Source organism: Sapajus apella, unplaced genomic scaffold (genome assembly GCF_009761245.1).
Source record: "Sapajus apella isolate SASKATOON/1434 unplaced genomic scaffold, GSC_monkey_1.0 scaffold25, whole genome shotgun sequence".
Classification (NCBI taxonomy): Eukaryota; Metazoa; Chordata; class Mammalia; order Primates; family Cebidae; genus Sapajus; species Sapajus apella.
In genome coordinates this window covers 12090168-12095776 of record NW_022436965.1, presented here as the reverse complement: position 1 = coordinate 12095776, position 5609 = coordinate 12090168, and positions in this window count along the sequence as shown.

The window sequence follows — 5609 nt, the reverse complement described above, 5'->3', positions numbered from 1 at the left end:
TGGCGGGCACTGGCGGGGCGCTGGCGGACACTGGCGGGCACTGGTGGGGCACTGGCGGGCGCTGGCGGGTCACGGGACAGGCCCCCGGAGCCGGCGGAGCCTGTGGCCGAGGCTGCGTCTGACCTTCTGGCGTTTTCTTCCTTGCTCTCTGCTCTCCTCCTCTTTGCTACCCAAACTGCGGGATTTTACTAAACAAACACCCAGCGCCTGCTGCTGCCAGCTGCAGTGTGAAGTGCTGGGGATGCCACGTGGAGGGCGTGGAAGAGGTCCCTGTGTGGGGCCTCAGAAGGCAAAGTTTTTCTCCGACCTCCTGCCCTCCTGTCTCTCACCCACGCTCTCCCCAAGGCCAGCCACGGGAACCAGAACCCCTTGTCCCCAAAGCCAGCCATAACGCCTAAAAATACTACTCCAACTCGCCCCTGCCTTGCCGTGTAAAAACTAAGACATGATCTGAAGGGATCATTGTTTGACTGCGGGTCATGAGACCCCCCATTCCAGAGAGGGCCCTGCCCCACACCCAGAGGAAGGACTTCATGCTCAGAGGAGCCAAGAAGCCAGACCCACAGGCCTGGCTGGGTCTCCCCACTCAGTCCATTAGGTGAGACACTTTGAGTCCACTCATATTTCTGCACAGCTGCCCACAGTTTGTTGAACCTAAGCATAAAAATGGACAATTTCCCCCTGTATCTTTGGATCTTCATTCTGAAGGCTCCCAGGGACACGGGTTAAATAAATTTGTATGCCTTTCCTCCAATTAATCTGCCTTTTTCGAGTTGATTTTTCAGGGCATCTTCAGAGGTCTTCCTGCAACTTAGGAGGAAGGCAACATGGATCCTGTAATGAATAACCAGATCAGAGAGGGAAGGAATCCATCTTGGAGCTGGCTGCTGGGAGAGAAAGGGAGTTAGGGGAGCAGAGGGCAGGGTGAGGCTAGACCCCAGGAGTCCTCAGGCTCAGAGGGGCAAGGGCAGAAAGGAAGGAGGGGGAAGAAGGGGGTGAGGAGGGAGGAGCTGGAAATTGTGGACCAGGCTTTGCCAGACTCACCCCTGCCCCTCCTCACAGCAACCACACCAGGAAGACAGCTATCATTTTCCCTGTTTCACAAGGGAGAAACCAGCTAGAAGTGAAAGAGCCTGCTCAAGACTACACGACAGGCAGTGGTGAGACAGCAATTCAAGCTTAGGACACTGAAAAGCATGAGCTCTGCTTCCACACGGTCGGAGGCCCCCACGCCCAGTCTAGGCTCTGGTGCCAAAATGAAGCACGGAACTGGACTGGACACCGTGGCATGCACCTGTAGTCCCAGCCGAGGCAGCAGGATTGCCTGTGCCCAGGAATTTGAGACCAGCCTGGGCAACATAGTGAGACTCCATCTCTGCAAAAATTAAACATTAGCAGAGCATGGTGATGCATGCCTGGAGTCTCAGCTACTACTCAGGAGGCTGAGGTGGGAGGATTGCTTGAGCTGGGAGGTTGAGGCTGCGGTGAGTTGTGATTGTACCATTGCACTCCAGCCTGGGAGACAGGGCAAGACCCTGTCTCTAAAATTAAATAAATAAATAAATAAATAAAACAAAATAAAGCACAGGCACTTTCTCTGGGGAACCAAAACCAGCTTGCTTGTGTTCTCTCTTCCACAACATCCAATATGCTGTTTAGGCCCAGAGCCCTCTCTGCTGCCCTAAGGGCAAAGCTTTCAGAAACACAGTCTGAAGGCTCTCTTTTTTCTTAACCTCCACTCCTTCTCAGCCTTCCCTGATGGAACGGCAAACAGCCCCTCTGAATGGGCAAAAGGGAAAGGGGAAAACTGTTACTGTGTCCACAAAAATGTCCTGCCACAGAATCGTCTTGTGCAGCGATGACCTCGGATGATTTCCTCCCAGAAGTGTGTGCCAGGGCCTCTCAGGACAACCCTCTGGGGACAGAAGAGAACCTGACAGTCCTGACCTAGAGCATGCCATCCTGCCAGTGACCTAGTCATTTAACCATTCCCCCAGGCATCTCCCTCAAGTCTCTCCAGGAAGGGCTCTGCAGCCTCAGCCCAGCTCAGGCCCAGCATCTCCCTGAGGGCAGCACTTGGAACTCGAGGCTGAAATTTCATCTGTGTTTCTTTCCTTTCTAACTGTGAGCTCCTTGAGAGCAGGGACTTTGCCAGTTACAAAGCACTCAGCCCGTCACAAGCTCAACAAAATCTTTCAATAAATGGTAAGCATTAACTTATCATTAGTAACTGTGACGGTTAATATGGAGTGTCAACTCGATTGGATTAAAGGATGCAAAGTATTGATCCTGGGTGTGTCTGTGAGGGTGTTGCCAGAGGAGATGAACATTTGAGTGAGCAGAACTGGGAAAGGCAGAGCCACCCTTCATCTGGGTGGGCACGATCTAATCAGCTGCCAGCACAGCCAGAATAAAAACAAGCAGAAGAACGAGGAAAAACTAGACGGGCTTAGCCTCAAGCTACATCCTTCGCCCATGCTGGATGCTGCCTGCCTTCAAACATTGGACTCCAAGTTCTTCAGCTTTGGGATTTGGACTGGCCTCCTTCCTCAGCTTGCAGACAGCCTACTGTGGGACCTCACCTTGTGATCGTGTGAGTCAGTACTCCTTAATAAACTCCTCTTTATATATACATTTATTCTATTAGCTCTGTCCCTCTGGAGAACCCTGACGAATACAGTAGTGTTTGCTATTATTTTTTCTCTCTGGATTGCAGCTCCTAGGCAGTGTTCTGTTAGGTACATAGAGACCTTAAATGCATGGATGAAGAGATGCCTTGGACAAGACACAGAGGTGAGGGTCGGGGGGGACAGCTCTGGCTGTCACTGGTGGCTGTGCCAGGAAATCGGGTCAAAGGAACCAAGAGTGAGGGAGGAACAGGAATAAACACTCGGTTTGCATGAGGTACAGGAAGCCAAATGGTTCAGGGAAACTCCCTGCAGCCTCTTTTCCTATCCCCTAGAGTGGGAATGCCATTTTCGCCCAGGTTCAGTGAACCTTTATTTATAGACAGACAACTTTCACCTTCCCTCAATCCACACCTTTTCTCCCGAACAACCCAATCTGCATTTCCACAGTGGGAACTTCGTTCCCCACATGGCTTTTGCTAAAGGTGTGAGCTGTGGCCGCAGCACCCCTGCCAAGCATCCAAGCAGGCCCTGTGGAAAGATCCCTGCGGCCAGCTTGAGTGATTTTCTCTGTCCCTTGATTCTTCGTCTACAAGATGAGACTATAATAGCTATTTGACAATGGCGGTTCGGTATGGTGAGGATTCCTTGTTATGAATATGATGCACTTTGCAAACGCCAGTGTGCAGGAAACACTTTCTCTTCTAGAGTGTCTGTCTCATTTGCTACTCTCATATGCCAAGGTATGAGAATCCCAGCGACTCTGCTACCTTGATGACAAGTAAAGCAATTTAGCTTTCACTCTGAGCACTCACCCTGCCAAGTAAGGAAGAAATTTAAGACCCTCTTTTTTCAGGGCTGTTTTCACAACACACACACACAGGCACACACTCTCACACACATTCACACACTGTAGAGAAAGAACACGAGCCTGGGTCTTCCCTCGGGCCTGTCTGCACTGCTCACCACTGAGACGCCCCTGTTTCCAGTCCCTAGGGTCACTTCAGGTCAGCCAGCTCTGCCATGGCGTGACTGAGGATGTTCTGAGAATCTGGGACCCCCACACGGCTGTTCCTCTCTGAGTCCCTACTCCTGCCTAGGGCTCTGGGGAAAAAACACGCATTACCAGCTACAAAGCTTACCCTGCCTCGGATGTATAAAGCACCCAACCTCATCCAGACCCGCAGAAGAGGCTCAGCTAGCATTTGTTCCATTTCTTCAGAGAATAGTGAGGGAATGTGTTCTCTTGCCCGGTCCACAAGGGGGCGTAGTTTTAAGGGCAAGAACTTCCCAGGGCCATGCCCCCCTCCCATCTCTCTCCATCCGGGAGATTTAACGGTTTATGTTTAAATTTCGTGGGCATGGGAAGAAACTAAGAGTCAATCACTCCAGCGGAAGTTCTAAGGAACTCCTTTCATTGGCCTGGGGTCTTGGAGAAGGTGGGGCTCCTCCCCGGTTAAATGTCCCCTTCTTCCACGCCCCTTCAGACTCCATGTTTGGGCCCCCTTCCACGACACTCTCATGGAAGCCGACTTTCTCTCTCCTGGATTTCCCCTCTGGGGTCCCCTTCCACACTCTCTCGTGGAAGCCCATCTTCCCTCCTGCACTCCATCTCTCTCTGTTCCCTTCCACTCAGTGTGGAAGCTGCTTTCCTCTCCTGGATTCCAACTGTCTGGATTCTCTCACATATTAGGTGTTAGCTGTTTCCTTCTCTCTCCTTCTCCTGTTTCTCTCTTTAAATAAATTACTTTCTTTAAACACTTGTGAATCTGGCATTTACTTTTATGAGGATAGACCAAGAACCTGGAGAAACGTCCTCACGGGAACTGAGGGGGCTCCCCGGAACCCCAATATAACAAAAGGAAGGTTTCCTCCTCGCCCCTGTGGACAGGCGCTACGCACTGGAGACCAGCACTGTGCTCTGAGGGCAGTACAGGGACATCACCTGTGTCCTCAGAAGGCTCTGTCAGCTGTGTGGGCTGAGATCACCCTCAAGCACCGCTTGACCCCAAGCTCAGCTGCACTTCGTTCATTTTACCGACGCTGCAGAGACGCAAGGTGTATCCGGTTTGACGGAGGGGCAGCTCTCAGGAGCAGCTGCCCACCCTGAAAGGTAGGGCGTCTGGGGTGAGGAGCTCATGCCCTTTATTCCTGCCCCCTGCTCTGAACTCTTGTAACCTAAGCCTGCTTCCGCATGCTCTGTTGTAAGCGTGGGTTGCCGTGCTTGGCTGGCAGGGGCAGGCAGTACCCCTGGGCTGAATGAACGGTTGGATAAAAAGGATTTACTGCTGATGGTTGTGTGGATCCACATGCCCTGTGAAGTCACATGTGCCTCGTGGGGCCGCTTCTGCCTGAGGGAAAAGTTCTGCTGTGAATCCCTATGTTGCTGGGGAGAGCAGGGGGCAGCCGGGGCAGGTGGCGGGGTGTTTCCGGGATCCGTGGATCCCTTGGCGAGCGCCTCTGCTCTTGGGCGCCCCCTAGGGGCAAGCACGCAGTACTGGGCAGTCAGGCCCGCTTCCTTCAACCGGAAGAGCCGTTTTTGCTGGGGCGGGAGAGGAAGGGTGAATCCTTGCATTCTAAGCTACTTACTGCTGCTTGTCTCTCTCATTATTCCACCCCTTTCTCATGTTTAAGTGCTGTTTTAATAACTAGTCTTACATAGAAACAATTCTACTTGATTCCTTTGCAAGTAAATATTGGGTTAACATTATTTACCTAGTTTGACTATTTTTCTTCCCATTAACCTCGTATGTCTATTACCTCTGATTCTGATCCTCTTACGTTTCAAATTACTAAATTCCTTTTGTTTTATGTAACTGCTTTGGTCTTTTCTGTTCTGCTTCATATAATTTTCTTCAACAATTATTTCATACCAATAGCCTGGTAGATACATTATGAATTTCGTCTCAATATTTAATGTGTTTCAAGTATTCACGGAGGGGGATTCCAGAGGAGGGAGTGGTTTGGGCACACAGCACATGT